Genomic DNA, 12,796 nt, shown 5'->3' on the forward strand with positions numbered 1-12,796 from the left:
AGCGCTCATCCCCTGCTCCTCTCCGCAGCGCCGATGTATGCCCGCCGTACTACGGTACGGCGGGCATACATCGTGTGAATGTAGCCTTACTCCACAATAAAAAAAGTTTGAGCCCATATGTCTGATAAGTATATAAAGAAAAAAATTAAAGTTGATTTATTATCCTTCAAAAGTTATAAGAATTACAAGTTATTTTGAAACCATAGCTTGAAAATATTTTAGACTTTTTTTTTTTTTACAATTCTGCTCTTTTCTATATTGGCAGGTTCTTGATGAACAGGTGAATCCAAGTAGTAACTGACGGGGAAGTAAGTGGCGCGTCTGGTAATTAAACCACGCTGGGCTCCTGTGCTGTAATCTTTGGTTTGCTGGCACTTAAGAGCAAAGATTCTTAGAGCAATTCATCTTTATTTTCCAATTCTATCCCACTGTGTAATGCCGTCGTCTTTGGTATCTCAAGCAAAACAGGCTGAAATGAACATGAAAATGAAATTTAAGAATGCATATTTTTATATAATTCAAAGACGTTTTCTGATTCAAATCACATATACTTAAAAAGAAAACCTTTCACTACCTCTATTATCACTAACTTTTTGGATCCCTTAAAGGGAGTCTGACACTTCTGCTAAGCCTATGAAACTTCCCCAATAGTATTATTGTGCACATAAGAATCAGTGTTAAAAATCTTACCATTACATGATTCCCAAAGATATTCTTATTCCTCAACATTGTAATTTTCTTTCTTAATATCACAGTGGGATATGTTCAAAGTGTTTAAATAATTTATCACAATGATCACTTTAACCATAATAACAGAAGAATGAAATTGTAATTTGCTCTAAAATATTCTAAAAGGCTCAAAGTCAATAAATTCACATAAAATATACAGTTTTAGTTGTTTTCTTCATGTAGTTAATTATATAACATTGTTTGATATGATTTCTATGTGATTATCTAATTGGATTTATTTGTCTTCTTTTAGATACATATATTTAAAGAATACTTATGTGTGCAAATATTTAAGACAGTTACAATGCCATATTCCATCTCCATAACTCCTGGTTTTAAATTCCATTTAAAGGGGTTGGCCACTTTTCAATAAATCTCTTCCTTTAGACATTTTTCTGCATGTATATGTACTTGTAGCTGTGCCTCCTTTGAGAGCTTCAGCCTTTATGTTCTCATTATGCCGCCCTTTGAATATATACAACTTTCTCTCTCTCTCACTGCTCCAGCCCATCCTCATGGCATCCCCCACTGTGCCCTGCTCTCTCACAGTCCATCCACACTGACAGACAAAGGAAGAGGGAAGGGGGAGGCAGGTTGAGTCATAACTCTCCTGCTACAGCCTCTCCTATTTATCAGTGCTCACAAATGTTAACAAAGAATCACTGAGATTGCAGATTGCACTAAAGTAAGTGGCAGGAATGCTGAATCACTTAATGAACATTGAGGATTTTTTAAGGCACATGGGCATTTTATGTAAAAAAGGTTTAAGTTTGGATTTCTGTATGGGCAAATTTTAATGGAACAATCTATGAGCTCACTTCCATAAGACACCTTACTTTCCTATTCGTCACATATTGAGTGACAGCAGGTTGAATGTATGGCAAGCATTAAACATACGAGCATAAGGATAAGGTTTTGAACTTAAAAAATGTAAATTTTTATTATTTCATTAGTATTTTGTAAATCCACCATGGGGTTTCAGCGCTGCCTTTTTCTAGGTAGGTTATTGGCTGGATTCAAGCATCCTTCATCTGAAAACCAATCTTAATTATCTTTTATACAACATTCCCAATGTTTGATCATACTGGTTGACTCACGTGGGTATGGGCAGAGTATTTCTTCAATAACCTATCATTTATTGCCTCAAGGAACACCCTCAAAACTATTAAAATGGGTAAAGGTAAAGAAGGAGTATAGTTAAGGCTGAAAATAAAACTTCACATTTATTTTAAAAAATTAAAAAACACAAATTTAGGTGATAATCAGCGCCCATGAAATGGTAATGTGTAAATTTAGTTGTGTAAGCACTTGTTACTCAAATTCCCTGTGTGTCCCACATTATGGTGCTATTGGTAGCAATCAGGGGTATGTCCCCTTTATAGTATGTACCCCTGAGTACAGTCTACAAGCCCATTGTAAATGGGATCCTAATGAGCTTCCCTAGCAAAGGATCCTCCTTACACTGATGATATTAAAGCCTTAGTGTGTGACTGCTGATTAGAATACAGTCAGAACACTGTTTGTATTATTGCAGGACTACTGGCTGTGGTGTCCTATCAGTTAGGTAACATGTACAAGCCGACACAATTGGATCACATTTATCAAACTGGCTCTGCCAGTTTTCTGTTGTATTGTGCACTGAAAAGAATGTGCCAACTGCTTGTATATGTATTTATGTAGTGTTTGAGACTGCCACAATATTCTGCACATAAAGGGGTGTTCCGGTGCAGAATTGCTCCACGTTTATTACAGAAATGTCGCCCTTTAAACTGAATGTGAAGTTTTATTTTCACCCTTAACTATGCTCCTTCTTTACCTTTACCCATTTTAATAGTTTTGATGGTGTTCTTTGAGGGAGAGACCTTTAAGCTCAGTACACCAAAAAAAAAAATTAGAAACTGGTGCACTTACGGATTGAATCAGTCACAGTTGCTTCTTCTCCCTATGTGTTGGCCTGGTCCATCATAGTCCATATCCATGTGGGCTCCTCACAGGTAACAATTCTCCATCAGCTATGCAGGATTTGCAAGCTGGTCAGCTCCGTGGCACACATCTTTACACTGGTCCAATAAAAATATCACAGTTATCATAGTATAGTATCCCCTGGATAACTACTATGTCCCACATCATACTGCTAAATAACACTCCATACAACTGAACATGCTGCCACCTAAATACACAAAATAAGGGACCACCTCAATATATATTATATTCTATGAATACATTATTATATAGTACCCCTCCATATAAATATATATTTTACCCACTAAAAATTATTTATATACAAGTGACATGTAAATTAGTTATATAAATTCAAAAAGACTTTCTAGCTCAATATGGTCCCTACGATGCGATACATATCTTTGGGTATAGGAATGTCAGTAGACCTGTTTTCTAGAAGTGGGGGACAATCAGAGGTGAGGAGAGCTTGACTTCAGGACTGAGCTCTCCACCTCTGTGACTTTATATAGCTAATTTGAATGTCACTTCAAAGTTGTTTTATTGGGCCATAAAAGGAACATTTTTTATTATTTATTAATCTGCCCCAGTGTGGTAACCTAAATATATTTTTGAGACCAATGCAGAATAACAGGAAATGTTTTCTTTTTAAATTATATCTTCCTGAAAATAAACTTTGTACCATAAGGATATTTAAATTAATAGAAACCATTAAAATGTATATATTAACAATAATTATTAACCCACTGTAATGTAATTATATCACATATAATTGATAACATAGCTGGATGGGGAGAATAATTAGAGACACGGGTCTATAATTATAAGTAATTTGTAAATTCTTAATTTAAAACATTTAATAAAAACATGTAATTAAAAATGATTATAATGCAACTTAAAGAGAATAATATAAAAAATATCAGCATTCTTTAAGAGCCGTAGTAAAAAATACTTTGCAGGTAGGTACCAATTAGACCAATTAGGATCACGTTACAGATGTTACTGCAATAATTATAGGGAAGTATAGTAGGTAAGCCCTGAACTTCTGCCTGCTCCTGACCATGAGAGTGCCTGACCTGCCTGTACCTCAACCTTGGCTGCCACAACCTGGTGGCACCCTGCTGCAGCAAGACCATCCCGCTTTGCGGTGGGCTCTGGTGAAGACCAGGTGCTACTTAAATTCCAGTCCCAGGTTTCGGCTATTACCATCTCCAACGGTGGTCCACTACCCCATGCCCTGACATTGTTTTATTGGTTTCTCTTAAAGAGGTTATATCAAGTTGAACTTGTGCACATAACAATAATAATAATAATAATAATAACTGTATTATTACTATGCAATACACAATTCAAACAAAAATATTGACAAAAGATAGAGCACAAATGTATGATGGTTGGTAGTCCGACTGCCAAGAATCAAAAAATGGGGGACTGCAAGACTCATAAACATCTCCAAACTATTGGTCCCAGATTTCAAAAATCCCAGGAATTTAAAAGTGTGTAGGACACATCTCCTTTCTGCTTTCTTCTACAACATTCCCGACTTGGCCTGAAAACCTAGCCAGAATGAATCATGTGGGGCAACCTGCAGTCTCCAATTTTGCAAATCAAAAGATATCTCAGCTGTCGGACCCCCCTTATGAAGATAAATTTGTCCTGTATGCTAACTTTCTATAGTTGTAGACATTATACATCATGGGGAGATTTTGAAAACCCAGTCTAGGTAGTTTTAAACAGGGAACTATTGCTACTGTGAAGGGGTATTGATAAAATCTCATGTCATCAATTATCTATCACATAAACAACCATGGTCAGAAAGTGGAGCTCATCTACATTTCCTTCTTTACAGGAGATAATAAGCCTTAAGGCTCTGTGTCTTTTTTTTAAAGCAAAAATATCACAAATTATGATAACTAAATTTCCTAGGATGTACATTGATCTCAAAGCTTTTTCTGATTGCTGTACAGGTGGTCCCCTACTTGCGTACACCTGACTTACAGACGACCCCTAGTTAAAGACGGGCCCCTCGGCCCACTGTGACCTCTGGTGAAGATCTCTGGATGCTTTACTATAGTCCCAGGCTGCAATGATCAGCTGTAAGGTGTCTGTAATGAAGCTTCATTAATAATCCTTGGTCCCATTGCAGCAAAAAAATTTGATACTCCAATTGTCCCTGGGCAAAAAAAATGTTTTGTCTGGAACTACAATTATAAAATATACAGTTTCGACTTACATACAAATTCAACTTAAGAGCAAACCGATGGAATTCTGCCTGTATTTGGAATGAAGAATTTATTTCCGGTCAGCCAATTGGCATCCAACTTATAGGTATTTCTTTGTAGCTTTCATATGAATAAATATGTATTCACCCTCATCTATTATGATACTGTATTTTGGTACTATTAATATACTATGCTAATAATTTTACATAAGTAAAAGCAATATGTATCTAGGGACCATTATTCAGAACAATATAATAGTATACAACTTGTATTTTAGAATAGAATAGTTTATTGGAAATTGCTATTATATATTCATTCTAGGATACAGGCAGGGCTCATCTTAACCACACCTGACTTACAGAAGACTCCTAGTTACAGACAGAACGTTCTACCCACCTTGATCCCTGATGAAGTTCTCTGGATGCCAGTAATTTGCTGAACTTTAGCTTCTACATCAATTGTAAGAGTTATCAAAAGGTCTCAGCAATGAAGCTTTATTATTAATCCTTGTTCCCATGACAACTGAACATTTTCAAAATCCAATCGTCACAGGGACAAAAATATTGTCTGTAATTCCATTTACAAAATAGACCTGGTCCGACTTAATTACACAAATTAAACTGAAGATCAAACCTGCAGAGTCGGTCCTGTATGTAACCTGGGGACTGCCTGTATATTGGACTTCAGATGTTCTAGTTGTAGTGGAATTCACCAAATAAAATAAAAGTTGTAAAATATAATAAATACAATTAAAAAATAAACATTAGAACTAAGTTTCTTTAGTGGTATTGATTCATACCCAGTAGTAGAAAAAACATAGAAATGTTCTTGAGTGTTGACCAGGTCCATAGGTATTATATACTATTGCAACTCAGCTTCAGTAAATCAAATTGTGTTGAAATGCAAAATGGACATCTGTGATGCTGTTTTTGAGAGTAAACAGACACATTTTCCAGTGTTTACAATGTAACATAACTCTTTTTACATAGTTAATACGATTGAAAAAAGACATACCGTATGTCTCAACTGAGGAAGGGGTGTAAGGGAAACAATTCTATACTATAAAATAACCATCAATGTTATATTGATCTAAAAAGGCATCTAGGCCCTTCTTGAAGTGCTTGAAGCTTTCTAAGTATACTTATGAAGATGTACAACATCATGGCACATGCACCCATGGAAAAGGACGGCTCTGAGCAAATGAATATGGCATAAGCCATAGTCCATAGATAGTTATTATATTTGTCATATCTAAAGTCATTAGGATCCCTTGGAGGTTGTGGACTTAGACATTTCATCCCATCTACAACTGGCAGTGTAAGCATGTTTTGACACTTGGGGGGGGGGGGGGGGGGCATAACACCACGAACTGTGATTGTTTCCCCATGTACACCACCTCCACAGCAAGGGGGTTTGGATAAGTGGGAAGAGGCTTGGGGACATGCAGGGCTTGGCATAGAATTGCTCATGGGCACAGGTGCCTGCCAGATACAACAGGATGCCACAGCCTCCAGGTTTATCTGATGCACAGGGGGGGGGGGGGGGTACAGAAGAACAACATACACTGGCGTACCATGTTGGATAAGATAGTTGTTGATGGACATCAGCCATGGTAAGGGCTCCCTCAATCATGCATGCAGTCCTTTGTTACACAGGGATTTCACAGTTTAGAATTGCACCTTGTGGCAATGTCATTGTTTTTCAATCTGTAGTAATTTTTCTATGACAGTACCACTCACTTGCAATGTAAACTGTTATTTCACAAATTGTGTGATTTTGTACGCAGACTTCCTTGTATGATGCAGTAGATTATTAATTACTTTTAGATGCCTCATAAAAATCTGTCTTGATTTGAACAGAACACACAGTCTTTTGTTCAGTAATGAGTTTGACATTTATGTAGAAATATGACATTAACTCGCTAAGCTGATCTCTATATCTTCCTGTAGCCACACATCTCCTCCTGTATCGTCTAAATTCACAAATACATCATGCAGACTTCAAATATTACTCTGCAGTGAGGAATGAGAATAGCTTCATGAATCTAAATTGTAGATGTATTCTTGTCAGGTGACTAAGAATGACACCAAATTATTCCCCAGCAGATGCCACACTATGTTGAGCTACAAATGAACTTGCTGTGAAAAGGAACTTGTATGCGGTACATCTCAGGCTGTGATCAGAAGTCATTCTTGTTAAAACTCTGCATGAAAGAATAAAAAAAATAGAAGACAACGGCAATGAATTGTTTGAATTGTCTGTGATGTCTTCACGGTACAATCATATACTTTATTATAAGGAAAAAGAATAATAAGGTACAACCTCATGGATTGCCATTATCTCAAGAACAGCTGATCAAATGGAGTCTGATAGAGCTTCATGGAGTCCCCATGTACTGGTCAACAGAGAATGACAACTCCTTAAAGATTTTGTGTAAAGGGTAAAGTGTCAGATTAGTTAAGGGAACCTGTCACCGGATTTTACCCCATTAAACCACTATCCTCCTCAGAGATAAAGTCATATTTTTCTTGAGAGGAGCCAAGTTTAAAGGCTGCAAGGGGAGTGGTTCAGTGAGCTACAAAACCGGAGATCCAGACAGTTAAACATATTGGTCCACATTTATCAAAAACAGTTTGTACTATGTGCCTGTGAAGAGTGCAGGGTGCGCCAGATTCATGAATTGTGGTGCATGTTCTGCATGAATCTAACGTTCCCTGCACTGCTCTGGAAGTGTGCACCATTTTTTTGTGCACTTTGTTCATGCTGCAGAAATGTGGTGCATGTCGGACAGAATTGTGGCACATGGTCCGACTAAACAGTAACAGCCCCTTTTACTGCACAGTTTTTCTGTCTTATCGGACACAGTGCAGCCGCAACACAATACTTGCGCGGACACTTTATAAATACACGTGAAAGCAGTTTATACCTTCTTTCTAATGCAAAGACAGAAAACTGGTGCAAACACTTTAATAAATGTGGGCTATTGTTGGAAATGCTGCAATGAGATTCCTATCTTTAATATGATCACATAAGCATATTTCTAGGTACTATATAACAGATATTAGGGGCATCTAAAGTGGAACTCCCCCCAGTTACCTCTAAACCTCACTCATATTAACCAGGACTTTTCTCACATGCCTTGGGATGCAGTATAGAGTATTAATATGGAATGAACCAAGTGCAGGTAAGTATGCTTCAAAACTTTTACTTTTTACTTTCACAGTTACACATCAATGGACAGCAATAATGTCACCATTCCAAAGTACATCAGAGCCAGTCCATCTATTCTGCACACTGAGATATCGAATGTTAGCTAGGTGTGAAAATGCTAGCTAGATATGTGAATGTTAGCTAGATGTCTGAACCTTAGCTAGATGTCTGAGTGTTAGCTAGGTGTCTGAAAGCTAGCTAGATGTCTGAACACTAACTAGATGTCTGAACTTAAGCTAGATGTCTGAGTGTTAGCTAGATGTCTGAACACTAGATAGATGTCTGAACGCTAGCTAGATGTCTGAAAGCTAGCTAGGCGTCTAAACGTTAGATAGATGTCTGAACCTTAGCTAGATGTCTGAATGTTAGCTAGATGTCTGAAAGCTATCTAGGCGTCTAAATGTTAGCTTGATGTCTGAACACTAACTAGATGTCTGAACCTTAGCTAGATGTCTGAACGCTGAATGTCTGAAGGTTAGCTAGGCGTCTGAAAGCTAGCTAGGCATCTGAAAGCTAGCTAGGCGTCTGAACGTTAGCTAGATGTCTGAACGTTAGTTTGATGTCTGAACGTTAGCTAGATGTCTCAACGTTAGCTAGATGTCTCAACGTTAGCTAGATGTCTCAACGTTAGCTAGATGTCTCAACGTTAGCTAGGCGTCTGAACACTAGCTAGATTTCTGAGTGTTAGCTAGGTGTCTGAAAGCTAGCTAGATGTCTGAACATTAGCTAAATGTCTGAATGTTAGCTTGATATCTGAACACCAACTAGATGTCTGAAAGTAAGCTAGATGTCTGAACGTAAGCTAGATGTCTGAACGCTAGCTAGGTGTCTGAACGCTAGCTAGGTGTCCGTTGACGTGTAACTGTGAAAGTAAAAAGTAAAAGTTGTGAAGCCTACTTACCTTCAGTTGGTTCATGTCATATTCATACTTTTTTTGGAAGATTTTTGAGGATCCATGTTGCATATTAACAAGCTATGAGCATTGTGTTGTGTTCACCACAGAAACACGTTGTCTGTATATTCAAAATAAATCTACTGTATTTTCAGATCTTCGAGTGAGACAGCGCAGCAGAAAAGAAAGACATTTTTCTATAGTTAGACCATATACGATTTGTTATAGAGATTGAAAGATAGAAAGCCAGCAGCAGCCAAGTACACATTATCAGATTCCTACATAGTAGTTATGCACTGAGTATAATACTGGTTGAGAGCATTCACTCTTTATCAACACTTTTTTTCTGTGAACTATTAAATAACAAAGGTTGTCCCATGAGTCCTTGTCTTTCTTCTTTTTTTTCAGTGTATTAGAATTTAAAGGAAATCTACCATCAAAATCAACCATGATAAACCTGGGGCACTTACATATAGCTCTAGGCACCTTGACTATGATAATCGTGTTATATTTGGCCTCCTTCACCCAGGCCATCACCCCAGGACAGAATTCACCAAACAGGACCAAATATATCAAGTCTTCCTGCAGTCCTAGGCAGCTTAAGAGATGCTGCTCTCAGCGTTATTTTACATTGACACTTCATTGACTTTTTGGAATTGCTTGAAAAGTGAGAAGGTGTTGAAAAAAGTGCATTATCTTTGTAGATCCTACTACTGGACCCACCATTCTTCCTGTACAGAGAGCCGGAAGAGAAGCTACAATGATAGTCTGAATTTGCCCACCTTCTTTCAACTGTATTGTTGGCCTCAGGCGGCTGATACAATTGAAAGAAGTGGAAGAACAGGTAACAGTAAGTTACTGCTTAAAATGCCACGTTGGCACTTCATGGTAAATAAGTGGATTTTGGTTGTAGTTTGGGCACTCGGTCTCTAAAAGGTTTGCCATCACTTGTATATTGCTGATTGTGGGGGTCTCAGTGATGGGATCATGAGAACTGGGTGTCCATTGTACCCGAGATGAACGTGCATGCGCCAGCTTCTGTATTCATCTCTATGGCATTGACGGAAACGGCCAAGTATGGAGCACTGTGATCTCCATCAGCACCTTAGAGATGAAAAGAGCAGAAGGCACATGCATGACTGACTGCTCTGTTCATCTGGAGTACAACAGGGGTTTAACGGAACCCTTGTTTTCATGACTAGTCCATCACAGAGACCCCCACTGATCACCAAGTCAGCCACTATCCACAGCATAGGGACTAACTTGTTGTCACTGAAGAACCTATTTAAAGAGGTTAAAGAGCATGTAAGGGTCCTTTAGGTCTTTTCCAAATTAGGTTTTAGCTATCTGTTACACTCTATAACAGATAGATTGTGAATTAAAAGTACGCCAATTTAGCCCAGCATAAAGATAGCTATTTTTATCACAGGCAAATTAGGTAATAGGCTCTTTCCCTTAAATCCCATCAATCTTATCTTTGATAAATAAAATTGCCACTTATTGAACAGTTTTGCTGATCATTACCTCATTGGTATAGATAAGCTCCTTGAACCTAGGTCTCTTGTCAGCTCACTATTAATCTCCATTTCTGATGTAATTGCTCCATTAAATCCTGTGTATCCCTACAGCTCAGGAAGGTTTGAACAACACTTCAGGCCCACTTTACTGCTGCTCATTAGATAACAATGTGCTGAGAGATGTTTTTGATATTTACCGCCTGTATCTAAAATTCACTTTCTAGTCAGTGTGAAGTTATTGAAATTCACTTCAAGGAAGACGAGAAAATACATTTGCTAAACCTGCTTAGAGGATTTCTCCATTCACCATTGAAGCTGGCTAGTATTCTCAGTTTGCTGACAGGGAAAACATCTTCTGTAGTCGCTTTTAATCCTTCACAAAGTGTCAGTGCTGGAATTGAAACGGCTTCTCATGATAGTGAAGTTTCAGTTGACAAAAGAAGAAACACATCTCCGTTTTTGAGATTTACAGAATACAACAATCGTTGATTCCTCGAGAAATGTGAGAGTGACTTGGAAAGAAAGCTGTCAGAAAAAGTTGCACATCAGGAAAAACATTCTGTGTGTCTTTATCTTGAGATTACAATGAATTTATACCTCCAATTCTCTTCGCTACGATCTTTCACATTAGCTAATCCACTTTTATACTCAAATCAACAAACCCTAATGGATCACAATGACATAAGATTCTGTTGGGGACCATAGGGTGTGCATTCAAGGTGACACAGAACTGATAACATCTCAGATTCCAATGTAGTGTTTGGAAGAAATCCCGGAGAGGAAATCACCAATCCTTGAAAACATAGAAAGAACACAGATGGAAAATAATGCAGATTTCTAATATACTTAGTGATATGCATGGGGACACACTTTGTATATCTAGTAGCTGCTGTAGTTTAATCATCCTCTATATAGAACATCACGGGCTTCAGACTCAGAATCCAGTTTCTGCAGATACATTGTTAAAAATTATTCTAGACAGTAGAATGATTTTTTTCTGATCATGTATACACAAAAAATTGTGGTAATGTAGCTAATAGATCTCCCCATAGGCTCTACTGGGGTTTTGTTTTGACAAGGGTGGTTGCTATATTGCTGGGCTGTATTGATCAGCCTTGGTTAATCAGGGGGTTCAGTAAGCAAATAAGGGGGTAGCTGCTTTTCACATGAGAGATATGGATACTGGATGAGAGTACATTTCTCATGTTCAGTTTTTCAGATGCAGTTTTTGATGTCCAAACGAGGGATGAAGTTAAAAAAAAGAGGAGGTGCAGCTTCTCTCAATAATATGTTCTCACCGTTTAATGACGACATACCAGCTTTTTACAGCATTCATTAAAGGGGTTTTCCCATTAAAGAAAGTTGTCAAATCTCAATTCCCTAGTGATGTTTACACAATAAAGATAATTTTAACCCCTTACTTTACACTTGTAGTCATTTATTGCTGTTTAAGCGCCTATCACTCGGTGATGGTCATTTGATTATTCCAGAGTGTGGGCGGGGGCTCTCTAGATTGGTTAGATTATCAGGGTACATGCTAATATACACTGTTATTTACCTTCTGAACATTCTACTAGTATCTGACACATAAAAAGAGAGATGAGACTGATCGGAGATGAGATGATGAGATCCGTGACATGCATATTAAACACAATGGGGGTAATTTACTAAGGGCCCGAATCGTGTTTCTACGTCGGGTTACACAGATTTTACCATTTTGCGCCGATTTTCCCTGAATTGCCCCGGGATTTTGCCGCTCACGATCGGATAGTGGCGCATTGCATGCAACGGAAATCGGGTGGCGTGGCCGTTGGAAAACCTGTCGGATTCGGAGAAACCGCCGTATTTAAAAAAAAAAAAGTGTCACTTAACACGCACTTACCTGCACCCGGTCTGGCTTGGTGAACTTCAGTGCACTCCGACGGAATTCAGCGCAGCAGCGATACCCAGAGGACATCGGGAGAACTACCTTAGTGAATCGCCGGAAGACCCGAATCCTCCACTGAGAATGTGCCGCTGGATCGCTAATCTGCCACAATGACACTCTATCCGCTTTGCTACATATCTGCTCTCACATATCTGCCTGTAGCTTGCAGCCAGCAGGAAGTGAGTTTCTTTGAGCTGGTTGTGGAATGCGAGAATGGGGGCTAGAGGAAGGGAGCAGCTCAAAAGGGTGAAGTTGGAGAGCAAGATGGCTTTTATGACCCTAAGCCAGAAGATCCAGGGTGGTGTCTAGGGGCAACTGAAATTGTGTACACCAGTATATA

At 38.4% G+C, this 12,796-nt stretch overlaps 1 long non-coding RNA gene across 1 annotated transcript in view; it reads right to left on the minus strand.

Moving 5' to 3' along the window:
- Nucleotides 1–338: 338 nt before the first annotated feature.
- Nucleotides 339–12,796, minus strand: part of LOC140125679 (uncharacterized) — a 30,414-nt gene continuing 17,956 nt past the window's right edge. Inside the window, exons 2-3 of the long non-coding RNA XR_011854688.1 lie at nucleotides 2,641–2,789; nucleotides 339–469 (exon numbers count right to left, since the gene is read on the minus strand). This is a non-coding gene — a long non-coding RNA (uncharacterized lncRNA). The remainder of the gene's footprint in view (nucleotides 470–2,640; nucleotides 2,790–12,796) is intronic.

The sequence above is a fragment of the Engystomops pustulosus genome, chromosome 4 (assembly GCF_040894005.1).
Source record: "Engystomops pustulosus chromosome 4, aEngPut4.maternal, whole genome shotgun sequence".
In the NCBI taxonomy this organism is placed as follows: domain Eukaryota; kingdom Metazoa; phylum Chordata; class Amphibia; order Anura; family Leptodactylidae; genus Engystomops; species Engystomops pustulosus.